The sequence below is a fragment of the Lycorma delicatula genome, chromosome 1 (assembly GCF_047948215.1).
Source record: "Lycorma delicatula isolate Av1 chromosome 1, ASM4794821v1, whole genome shotgun sequence".
Taxonomy (NCBI): Eukaryota; Metazoa; Arthropoda; class Insecta; order Hemiptera; family Fulgoridae; genus Lycorma; species Lycorma delicatula.
The window spans coordinates 378,473,017-378,486,635 of record NC_134455.1 but is presented as its reverse complement, the minus strand read 5'-3'; the positions used below and the strand labels follow the sequence as shown (position 1 = coordinate 378,486,635).

General features: G+C 26.6%; 1 protein-coding gene across 2 annotated transcripts in view; it reads right to left on the bottom strand.

The window, feature by feature from the left end:
* The window catches only part of LOC142317302 (uncharacterized), a 310,615-nt gene that overhangs the window by 294,224 nt on the left and 2,772 nt on the right, over positions 1-13,619 (bottom strand). The window lies entirely within an intron of this gene.

The window sequence follows — 13,619 nt, the reverse complement described above, 5'->3', positions numbered from 1 at the left end:
TCATTCAGATAACTTCAAACTTTCTATCAATTTTTTGAAGTTTCTAATGAAAACACTTTGAAAATCAAAATGACTGACTGTATCATTACAGTAAAGAAATTGTAAACAATCACATGATAGTAAGTAAATTAGTGAGTGTGTGTGAATGAGAGAAGGGAGGGTGGTAAAGCGCAAGAGAGTGATACTGAGGGGGGAGGGAGGGAGAGAGACAGAAAAAATGTATAGCGATACAATCATGTTTACTTCATCTGCAGAATACACCACTAATCTATGAGTTTGGAGTGATAACTACTACCCATCACAAAACATTTATATTTGATAACCCCTGTTTAAAAGAAAAAAATAAGCTAGTTAACATTGTAAACTAATGTAATAATTTTGTAATGAAATAAATTTGTATACTGTAAAATTAATAAATAATAAATATCAAGTTATGTTTCATTAGTATCACTGTTATTAAAAGTGTTGATCAACAATAACGTGACTAATTGTTATGTTAATGACCTTCACTAAAAATTATCTCCCATCAATAAATATAACATGATACAAAACTATAAAAACTAAAACAAAATGTTGAAGATCTGTAAACTATTACAAAGAGATTGTAAATAGAACTAAGTAAAAACGTAACAAATAAGTGGATGTTTAAACATTGAGTAATCTTATTAGCCCAACATATTTCTTAACACAAAGAAACAAAAAATCAATAACACTAATTATTATGATTTCAAAATTTTAAATAAATAATTAAAATTTATAAATTTAAATATAACTAATAACTGAATGCGAGACTACGAACAGATAAATAATTAAAATAACTATTAATAATATTAACATGCACATTGTACTGTATGTATCCAAGAATATCAGTATAACACCGACCAACAGACTAATCTTCCAAGCTCATGAAATGTTAGCATGCACTATATAAGATTAAGTTATGTCTTAATTGTTATTATATAACCACATGCTACTAAAATTATTGCAATAATAAAATTAATTTATATAATATCTTAATAGTATATACTATTTATGTAGTATCTGGACATTTTTATTGGGTTGTATTGATTGATTAATAAATCGTAACTTGAAATTATTTCATAATTTAAAAAAAAAGCAATATTTATAATTTATAATTTTAAAACCATATGATAATAAATATTGTTAACTAAAACAAACAAGTAAGTAAATTACATGCACTATTAATTTATATGCAACGTTTCAGAATTATAAATAACAACAACTGTTAAATTAACAAGTATGGAATATTGATATGTACACGCAAAAGATTCTGTAATCATTTGTTTATCACAAGAAAATAAAACAAATTTATTTCAACAAACTATGAATTTGCCAATTGACTTTGCCACCTTCAACACAACTCCTGATAAATAAAAAATATCATGATCTACATAGACCATGAGTTTCAGGAAAAACTCTCCCTGTATAAAATACTTTCTAGGTAAAAGAAATGGGGGGAAAAATGACAATTATACTGCAAAAATTCACGCTTTGCATTTTTTATACCTGCTACAAATATTTCAAACCTTATTTTAACACACTATCTTTGAGATCAAGTTAATTGTTTATGAATTTTACAGTGACAAACAAACAATTGAAAAATGTGTTATGAATATGATTAGCATTGATTGAAAAGCTTTAAATACAAATTTAAAAAAGTACACATGTAAGTAATCAATTAATTTTTAGTAATTTCATATTTCAATAATGATGTAGGAAGTACTGTTTAATAATGAAAAACATAAGGTTGTAGATAACCCAACATGTGAAACCAGATGCTTCTGAAAATATTCTAAAAAACCAGAGCTACTCTCAAACATTCAATATCAACACTTATTATAGAAAATGAGAAGCGAAAGAAACCCTGTTACTTTCTTTATCAAATCAAACATATTACAGGTTGTTATTCAGCCACCAAAACAATAATTTTACTTTGTTTACAAAACAGACTGGTTGTACAATAAACATCATTACTTTCAGAGAAAGATATTCAAGTATAAATATTATTTTATACAAAATAGCCCTGCGTATCAGGCATGTTGGCTACATGTAAATGTAAGTTTGTATGTTTTACAATGGTAAGGAATACAATGCGTTTTATAATGTAAAGCAATAAACTAATGCAACCCATTTCATTTTGAAACAATATGTATTATGCGCATGCTTGTGTTCACGCATACGCTAAATAAATTAACCATGCTTTATTTTCAGAATAGAAACTACTAGAAGGAACTTATACCTAGAAAATATTCAGATAAGAATATGAGAAAGTTATTTATTATGATGTTCATTACAAAGGTCAAAAACTGAACACTTATTGGTTAATAATAGCACAAAATGCAATCAATTTCAACATAAATAATGGATAAGTTACGAGTATTTTTATAATAAAATTATTCTATTCCAGAATATGTAAGAACTAATAGAAAAAGTCTTATCAAAAATAAATATACTAATAATGTAAGTAAATAATGTATGACAAATATACAATGTACAGCTATATATATCATATTTCACAGCTTATTTATTCCTAAATCCCTTTCTACAAAACATTAAATGTAATAAATGATGTACTTATTTACACAGCACATGCACAAGCACTCACACAGTAAATACTAAAGTTTTTAATTTCAAATAAAATGTTATGTTCATGGATTCTGAAAGATCACTATAGAAGAATTAATAATTATATAGCTGGATATTTATTTTAAATGTGAGCTATACTGGAGTTAAACATTAATTTAATTACCTTGATGAAACAAAAATACTATAGTATTTTATATAGTATTTTATTATAGTATACTATAATCATTGATTTGTAATTCTAATCAAAACTGTAACCCTTTATTTACTTAAATATTTATCAATGTATATTTAAATTTCATTAGCTATCAATAAAATCATAAACATATTTAATTATTTTTTAAAAATAAATACTGACAAACGTCTTTATTAACTTATTAAAGGTTTAAAAACCATTTTAAAAGGCTGGTAAATTTATGCATTATTTTAAAGAAATAGTTGTCAAGTAATAATTGGTTTAATTTATATAGATCTAGTAATAATAAATTAATTTGTTAGAGGGAAAAATGGTTTTTCAGGGAAAGTAAAAAACATTTTAACGAGTTTTAAATTGCAATTTTTATGCAACTGCTGTGGTTTACTCACATGGTTTTTTGTTAAATAACTCTTCAACCCTCCAGTAACCAATTGAAAAAACAAAGCAACCATTTCTACATACTTCTAAAAAGTCTAAGGGTGCATCAATTTTTTGATGTGTCAAAAATTACTGTATGAACATTAATGAAAAGTTAAACAGTAACTACAAATGATTGAAACTGTTTCAATATTTGATTAATATTTTATTTTTAAATTAACTTCAGTTAAAAAATAATTTTGTGCAAGACTGCTATTATAATAGGAAAACACAGATTTCAACTATCTATTTAGTTTTGAACAATCACAACAAAAACACAAACAATTCTTTTAAACATGACAAATTAATTTGTTACTGCCAATATAAAAAAGAGAAACAAAATGATAAATGCCAAATAAAATTATAAAAATATTGGAAATGAAACCAAAATATAAAAATTAAATTGAAATTAAAACAAATTATACTGAAAATTTAAATACAATATAAGTATTCATAGTCAATAAGCAATAGAATAATACTGGGCAACCAAGAGAATTCTTTTAATGCTGCTAATTCGATTTATCATTATTTATCTGTACGGTCATCAGTATTTCAGGAAAGTTTGCCAAGTCTTTGCATTTTATAATTCACATATACTTTATTTTTTTATTCTTAAACAAAAATTATTTATTGTTTTTATTATATTATTACAATGTAAAAAAAATCTGAAGGTACATTATGAATCCTGCTTTTTAAAGAGCCACCATTTTGATTAGAATTACAGATAAGCTATTTGTTTTATATCAGTGTAGTTATCTCATCAAACAGATTGAAATGATGTATAACTTGTACATAGTTTCCATTATTACCAGTCTACCTAAGCACATTTAAAATCAGAGTAAACTCATTTTAAATCAGTAGACCACATAAAATTAGGATTGAAAGGAGGGCAATAGCCCTCCTTTCATCTTAAAATGGCCTTAACATTAGGACTAAATGGAAGACACTAGCCCAGTGCCCTCCATTTACTTTAGGTGTAAAATACATGTTCTAAAGCCCATATACATTCTGCTATTAGGAAATTTCAAAAATCCATAAAAAGAAACTTTAAAATTAATATGGATTTATGAGATATATTGCCTCATAATATATTAAGATATCTATTTAAATGGATGTAATGATGAAATATGACTGAAAAAATAAACTTCAAACCTCAAAACGAGATATACTATTTTTATATTTGCTATTAATATTATACATATAAATCAAATATACTACACATATACAACACGTATTTATATTTTTTAAAACTCACTACTTGTCTTGGATTTTCAGGACTAATATTATGTAGTCTACTAATGTAAAAAATGCCTCAAATCTCAGTTACAAAATTCTATACGGTGTCTGTACTTATGTGTTAACCTGTGTTTCATTTTAGTTAAGGAACATTTTTAAAAAAAATCAAATTTTGTTAAAGTAATTTGCATAATATGGCAATTAGTTTTATTAAATATTGAAAGATATCTGATGAGTGAATGGGTAAATATTAAGAGAATGCTATATTAGAATGAGAGATGGACTTTTATGAAAATTCTACTGCTTAATTTTTATTTTCTAGTTAATCAAAAAATATCTGAAATAACATTTATATAAATTGTATTTATTGGAAATATTTTTTTTGGAAAAAATTAAAAATTAAATTTAATCCCTCACCCATAAATATTCATTTTTAATGACAAAATAAGAGATTCCCAATTAGATACAACATCTTTTAACTTTTTACTCTTCACTGAATGGTCAGATGGGGGTTTTGATGACGATTTTTGTTGAGGAAATTCTTCCAGGTAACTTAAGTGGAAGGTATTTTAAATAAAAAAGTACATATAAACAATTTAAAGATGTTTTCTTCTTTTTTTTTGCCCCAATACTAATTAGAACTGGATTATTATAGAATAATGATATACAGCCTGTCATTCAGATAATCAAACTGCTTTCATATGAAATTTAAAAAAATAATACCTTTTCCAAATTTCAGAGAACCTTAGCTAATACTCAGTAACAGTTTCTTTACATCATTTCTCATATTCCTTTTCTTATTTTTATCAATTCATAGATTTCTGGCTTGGTTGTGTTTCCTTTAACAGGTTGTTTTCACACTAGCAGTATTTTTAAGAGCCTATCAAAATTATAAATAAAAATTATCTTGAAATTGTTTACAAATACTGTGTAGAAAAAAAAAATTCATCTACTAAATTAATATATAAAAAACCAAAAAAGAACTACACTAAAATTAAAATAGTACTTTTAAAATAACATTAAATTACAGATTAGTAAATTGTTGATTGTTTTAAATTTGGTGCAAATTCTAGAAGTCAAAATTTAAAAAAGAAAAAGTTTTATATACAATTAGTTTTTAGTCATTTTTTTAAAGATGTGTTTAAAATGGTTAAATATTTTTTTAAATGTTTAAATGAAAATTTCTCCTAGAACCATTATTATAGTGAACGTGGACAATCTGAAGGTATTTCTTATTTATTACAGCAAAGTTAAATATATACCATTGTTATAAATACATATATACATAGTTATACAGAATGATTCAGGAGGAAAGCAAAGTAATTTGGGAACTAGAACTTGAAATATGTCAAAAAATGTTTTGTTATCAAGTTAGGGCTAGCAAAATATTTCACCAGGATTTCAGTTCCCCTGGTGAAATGAGTTCATACTGAAATTTTTAAGGTGTTATATATGGGATAAACTTGGTTTCTTATGTTTTTTGACCTGAAAAATTTAACAGAAAGATGTAATGAATTTGTAAAAATTAGGTTGACGACACTTAACCGTATTCTTCAAAATTAACTTGAATACTTATCATTGTGTAATAAATCTGGTTCCATGTTAATAATAAAGTGCAGGTTGTTTAATTGTCTTTAACATAATTTTGATTGTGTTTAATTATTTTTGAGTACAGGTTATTAAGTGTTTGTTGTACTCTTAAACTGTATTACACTTTTCCAATTGAATCTGAATCTAAAATGTTAAATTCCGTTTTGAAAAATGCTACGTCTCAATTTAAGTTTCTAATGAAAGATCACACATGTGCTGACATGATTTCTGTGTACGGCTTTTGCAATGGAAGTGCTCCAGCTGCGGTGGAAGAATACCCGATGAAGGTATTCTGGATGAGTAGTTCCTAACTGTTAAATATTTTGCAGAATTTATAATAATTTTCATGAGAATGGTAAATTTTCCAGCACTAATGTTTTATCTGAACGTCAACCTGTACATGGTGATGAAAGGGAAAACATTCTTCAGGTGATATAACTTAGTTCTACAATGAGTAAGTGAAGAATTCCTATATGATTAAATATTTCACAAAGTACAGGTACATTACATGCTCACAAACTGCATCCTATCACTGTTCAGAAAGTTCAACACCTCCGGTTGATCATGCCAGTTGACTGCAGTTTTGTCAATGGGTTAACATTTTTGCCACTTAATTCTGTTCATACTATTTTCAGAAGAAGTTTTTTTACACATACTGGCATAAACATACACAATTCACATCAAGGGTCTGAAGAAAACACACATGCTGTATTTGTATCAAATTTCCGGCAGATTTTAGGGGGCTGTTTGGTGTTGCATGAGCAACAACAATTAACTGGCCTTTTCATGCTAGAAAAACATGTCATGGGAGAAATTATTTACAATTTTTAAACAATAAATGTTTTACAGCGTTTGAAAATTTTTTACTGAATTGAAATGTACTATCAACTTGATGAAGCACCAACACACTGCACAAATAAATTAAGACAATTCATAGATGAAATATTTACTGGTAAATAGATTGGACATAGAAGGCTGGTGAACTGGCCACCTAGATCACCAGACCTTACTCCCTTAGATTACTTTTGTGGGGATGGAAGAAATGCAAGGTATAAAAGCAAAAAAGACACAAATGATGAATTGATCGCTTGCATTAATGCTGTTGTTCTCATCAAAAATCATGAAGATAACATTAGGTTGGCGACAAAAAATGTAAGGAAATGAGTTGAAAAGTGCATCTATGTCAATGGTGGAATTTTCAAACATTTATTGTAAATTAATACAGTATAAGCCACAGTTATTTTTTAAAAAAGTATATTATAAGTATTTTAATTTTTTAAAGATCTAAATTTATTGCACTAAAAACAGCTGTTTTTAATTTTTGCAAATTCATAACATTTTTCTGTTAAGTTTTGTTTTGTGTTTAGTAATAAAAGTTGATTTTTTTTTTCATAGACTTTATTACAATTTTCTCAGAATTAAATTCTCTACAAGTTTTAATAATACAATTTATGTATTTATTAGTCATTTAACAAAGTTACTGTACTTCAAACCTAAAAAAAAGGTGTTTTTAATCACTGAATTTTTCAGTTTTACATTTCATATCATAAAATTTATGGGAGATACAGTTCTAGGACCAGTTTTATTTGATTTGGTCAAAAAAATACAAAAGACCATAAAGTCTTTTACATAATGCCTTAAAAATGTCAAACCTTATTTTACCAGTGGAACTGAAATCCGGCAAAATTTTTCACTAGCTGTTAACTCGATAACAAAGTGTTTTCAGACATATGTTTGTGTAAACATTTTTCCTTATTTCCAGCTCTAGAATCAGGTATCTAATTATTTCTTTTTCCTACTGAATCACCTGTATGTACTATGTTACACTAATAACTTATATATGTTAATATAGTTAGCAAAGTTATAGCACAGTGACATACCTCCCACATATCACTTTAATATTCAAATAAGTTCACTTTAACTTTCATAAGTTAGCATAAACGTACTTCTAACAGCAAAAAGTTGATTTAAAAGAAATTCTGACAATATTTTGTGAGAAGAAGTAAATAAACATAAATCATGGTTAATTTCAGCACACATTAATAAAGTATTGATAGTTTGTTTTTAATTTGGCAAAGATCCCAATGACCCAAATATATAATTATATATCGATGTGAACAAAATATTTATTGAAAAAGATATAAATATAATTTATATGAATGATTAATTTAGACATCTTTGTTTATGCTGTATTACAGTTAATAATCATGACAGAATCCCTTATCATAAAATAATTTTTAAACTATATACAATTATTAAAATCATAATTACAATTTTTATGTTAAAAAAAATATCTTGTCACTATTGTAGTCATATTCTCAAGGGGAACACTTCTAAGAAAGATTAAAACTGTTCTGAAAAATTGGTTATCATTTTAGGGGATTTCACTTAAAATAAAATTAAATGATTTTGTTCAATTAAATTATGATGCCCAATTATAATAATCTTGCTGCTCTATTTATAGAAAGTGGAACTATAACCTGTGAAAAAATGCTAGCCTAAGATTTAAACCTTGAATGAAATGCAAAGATGATAGTCAAGAGAGGTAACAAGTTAATTAAAAAAACAACAAAAAAAAACTGTATTTTCAGCATCTTTGTTTAATATGTCAAACGAAATATATTAAAATAACCTAATAGACACTTTTCTCCCTCAGTTATGTGTTAATATAGACTTCAACCTCTTCTTTTTTCATTGTATATTTTGTGATGTTGCACTGATATTTTAACCACAGTTTCCCTTAAGCTAAAAGTGCACTTTGCATTTTTAAGGCAAATTCTGGGGGTTCCTTTTTAGTAGTCATGAAATAATGTAACTACTTCTTCCTGACATGATCTATACAATAAGTGATCTGAATAAAAATCTATTTATAAAAAAAATATAGAAATATAATTTATTATTATTAACATCAATGATTATTATTAAATTTTTTTTAAATTTTAATTACACTTCACTTCATAAAATTCAATTTCTGTAAAATTATATTAAATATATATAAAACCCACAGAAAATGAATAAATTTAATCTTTAATTATTAAAGTTTCCAGAAAGATGAATACAAGTCATTATCATCAAACAATTTCTGACTGTGTGTTAGTCAATTCATAATGCAGCATGTGTGTGTGTATGTGTGTGTGTGTGTGTGTGTGTGTGTGTGTGTGTACATATGTATTGTAGCATATGAACTCATTCAAGTTTAACAAAGAAAACATTTAAATATTTTAAATACCTCTACATTATAAAACTGTAAAAAAAAAAATGCTGAAGGGACAAAAATTACAATAACTTAAGACCTAATTGATCTACCGGGACGGGCAACGGCTTAAAGCAGTTTGAGATCACGCCTAATCAGGTCTCACCTTTTCTTTCTTTTTCCTGTTTAGCCTCCGGTAACTACCGTTTAGATAATACTTCAGAGGATGATATTGTATGAGTGTGAATGAAGTGTAGTCTTGTACATTCTCAGTTCGACCATACCTGAGATGTGTGGTTAATTGAAACCCAACCACCAAAAAACACTGGTATCCACGATCTAGTATTCAAGTCCGTGTAAAAATAGCTGGCTTTACTAGGACTTGACGCTGGAACTCTCGACTTCCAAATCAGCTGATTTGGGATCAGGTCTCACCTAAAATTTTTCTACAACTCCAAGTAGAGTTATGAATGCAGACTGGTTCTCCCTATACTATAACATGATAAGAAAAATGCTGATAAATACAAAAATTGCAATAACTCAAGACCTAACTGATCAGGCCACAAGGCGGCACAGCCTCCTAGTGTAATAATAAAAAAATATTAACATTACGTCAATATTGATGTCAAGTCACTAAAAGGAACTGATACTTCTGTTTATTAAATATTAAATCTTTAATATATACAGAATAAAAATATTCATCAAAATCAAACTAAATATTTAAAAAACTAAAAAAAAAAAAGAGAAATAAATTTCGCCAGCATAAATTTATTAACTATAAGTACACAATAAACAAAAATCCCTGAATTTAAAACGGAGAAGTCAAAAATTATACATCCATTTTTACACACAAATCATATTACTCTTCATAAAACATCATAAACAAAAAAAAAGATTAATTTATTCCAGTTGTACTTGTAATACACAGATTATAAATCCCACCTGTGCAGTATAAATAAGCAATCATAATCAGAATATAACTGAATATATATATATTTATATATATATATAAAATATGTGTGTGTATGTATCAGGAATATTAGATGAATTATTCGGTAGATAATAACTACAAAAACATTTTCCTAAAACGATGAAGAAAAAAAATGACAAAACACAAATCAAAATAACATCACAATATGCAAGAAAATCAATACATTAAAAAAAATGAAGTGGTTATAGTCCAATACCTCTTTGCCAACTTCCGTGGTGAAATGAATACTAGTCATTTCCATCTTCAACCTATGCATATTAAAATTAAATCCCAGTCTATCATGTTATTTTTTTTGGTAAAAATGTCTAAACTTCTTTTTCCAAATATTCTGTATTAGGAAGGCCATCCAGCCATAAAAACCTACCTGACATCTTTCTTTAACCACAAAAAGATGGGGAAATAAGGAAAATACCCAATATCCCATTTTTGATATGATCACCATACTTTCCTCTTTAATATAGCTACTCTAGCTATATTTACCACGAAAGTAATAAGTTGTTTATTCCATATCGATTTATAAAACTTATATCAAATAATGATAATGCAGTTATGTTGAAGGGTTAAACATACATAAAATACAACAAAATAAGATAATATTTTGAAAGCATTAACTAGTAACTAACTCAATAGAAATTTATGAGCGATAGGTGTATTAACCCTAATGACTGTTAAGTAGCCTTATATGGAATAAGGTAACTTCCAAAAATTACAAAACTATCTCTAAGCTTAAATAATAGATTTAAAAGGAAAATTAAGTAATGAAGCGTTTACCATTGCCTTCTAAATAGAGCCAAATAATACTATAGCATACCAACATGCCAAGGCCTTTGAAAAGCAAGTGATACTCAGCTCTTAAAGCGACATCTTAACTCTAATCACAACAGGAATTAGATATGTAGTGAATATCATTAATCTCATATAAAGCAACTTAGTGCCACTTAAATCTCAGATGCTATACACGGGTCACCAGTCATAAGAAAAACTAATGCATCATAAAGCAAAAATTATGTATAGCTAATGTATTATTAAGCTACAATTTAAGAAAGTATGCAGAAAATAACCAACACAATAATATTGTTTTTGTAAAAAGAAATCAGTTTAATTTTATTTCATATAAATTGGTTGGGAGCTATTTCAGATATTAGATTATATATTAAAATGTCAATAGAAGCATACTAAAGTTATAACTAAATACATACAATATTATATATAAAATATGAATAATTAAGAAATACAAAAGTAGTGTGTTTATTGATGAATATAAATGTATGGAAATATTAGAACTTTTGATTTGTTAAATACAGGTGCACACTAGGCACCAAACAAGGGTCTGACACAGTCTAAAAAAAAATTTGTAATATTTTTTAAATAACCTTATTTAAAAAATAAGGTTATTATGCCTAGTATTTGTAGGCATAATATTTAACAATGAACAACTTAGCATCTGGTTAAGAGAGTAAATGGGCAAAACAATATCGTTTCAATTTGATGCAAACAAAATCTTACAATCATTAATGAAGATATTATCCACAAAATTAGCAATTGCTAATTATACACCTGCACGCTGTGCAATAAAAACGAATATTTGTCTGTTAGCATTCCATCTAATTTAGTTTGTTAGTTATCTCTACATCACCACCTATTTTTCACTTTATTCACCTTTTTTCCCCACAAACTGCCGTTAATTAAACGAGGTTAGCAAGCAAAATAAGTGTCAGGTTATGTTGATATTGAACGAAGTCCAATACACAGAATCGTTAGGTTCAACATAACCTAACATTTGCTTCGCTTGCTAACCTCATCTAACAATTAAATATAAAAATTATATATGGAATAATAAGCTTTCAAGTTTTTTGTGTTTCTTTTTTTATCACTGCCCAAATTAAAAAAATATATTAGGTGGCACGCCAAACAACAGCACCTAAAAACTTCTCAATAAATTTAATGTTATCAAAAAAGTAAATTTCTGTTCATTTTTCATTTAATATGTTTAAATTACATATTGTTCAAGCTTCCTAAAATCATAGCTACAACAACAACACATGACTATAAGCTACATTATGTAAAATTTACAAGTTTATTTTATGTACCCAAACATACACAGATGATTTGCTAAAGCTGATTTCACAGTTGTAGGGTGTGTATGTGAGATTAATTTATCCAATATAGTAGTGTTTAGTGCAATCAATCAATGTAATTTAATTTGTAGGCTGTATTTCAGGATTGCCACAATTCAGTGTGTATCTGTTAATTTGCTGCATGATGGTTATTTTATTTGCAAATTTAGAAGTGATACATTAATCTCATTTTCTTAAAATATTGACAAATTAATATATGATTGATGGATGATTGACTACATTCAAACACAGCAACCCAGGAATATACAACTAATTAAACTCTCAAGACTGCACTAAATAATACACTTAACAGGCAGGATGCATACTCACAAACAGACACAAATACACACCATCAACTTTTCCAAAATCTTATATATACATAGATAGCAAAAATAACATATAAATTATACACAGTACATAAAAATCATGATCTAGGCACACTTCCAACAAAAGAACAAAATTAAAAAAAAACAACAACATATACGAAAAGGTATATTAACAACAGTCCAATGAAAATCAATGTTCTAAAAAATAAAAATGTTAATGATTAATTACTAAAATTTGTAATTTAATAATAGGTCTATTAAAATATCTCATTCAACAATTAAAAATTTTATTTATAATTAAATGTAAATATTTGTTTATGGGCCTATATGAAGTCAAAGTATTATCATGAACATAATACATGATAAAGGATTAGCAATATAACAACAAATGAGCTTATTTGGCATTAAACATAAAGTTTCAGTATGTTATTTTAGCATAAATTTGTCTGTGAAATAGGTTTTCTGGCCTTAAAAAATATTATGATACGATCAACTACTGTCTTAATTAGTAATCAAATATAAATCAAAGTACCTACACACATTAATTTCATCATTATTTTAAAATTCAAATTTTTTACGAATCAACTAATGATTAAAACAGGAATTTTACTAATTTATGCCGTGTAACTAATCAACAAGTACCCTGGGCAGAATTCATTAACATTTAGGATGAACTACGTTGCTCAAATAGGCTACAATAAGTTAAGGTTAAGTTAATATATAAGTAAAGATGTAGGCTTTAATATTCTACAAAATAAAAAAATGGGTGATAGACAGTTAATTAATAAATAACAAAACTTACACTAACCTAATACAAATTAACTTTTATTATTACTTTATTTTCATTTTTTCATTAAGATTTTTTAAATATTTCAATTGCTTATTGAGTATGTGAATATCTGTACTATAATAATTGTAAACTGTTAAAATTTGAGTTACACAACACTAA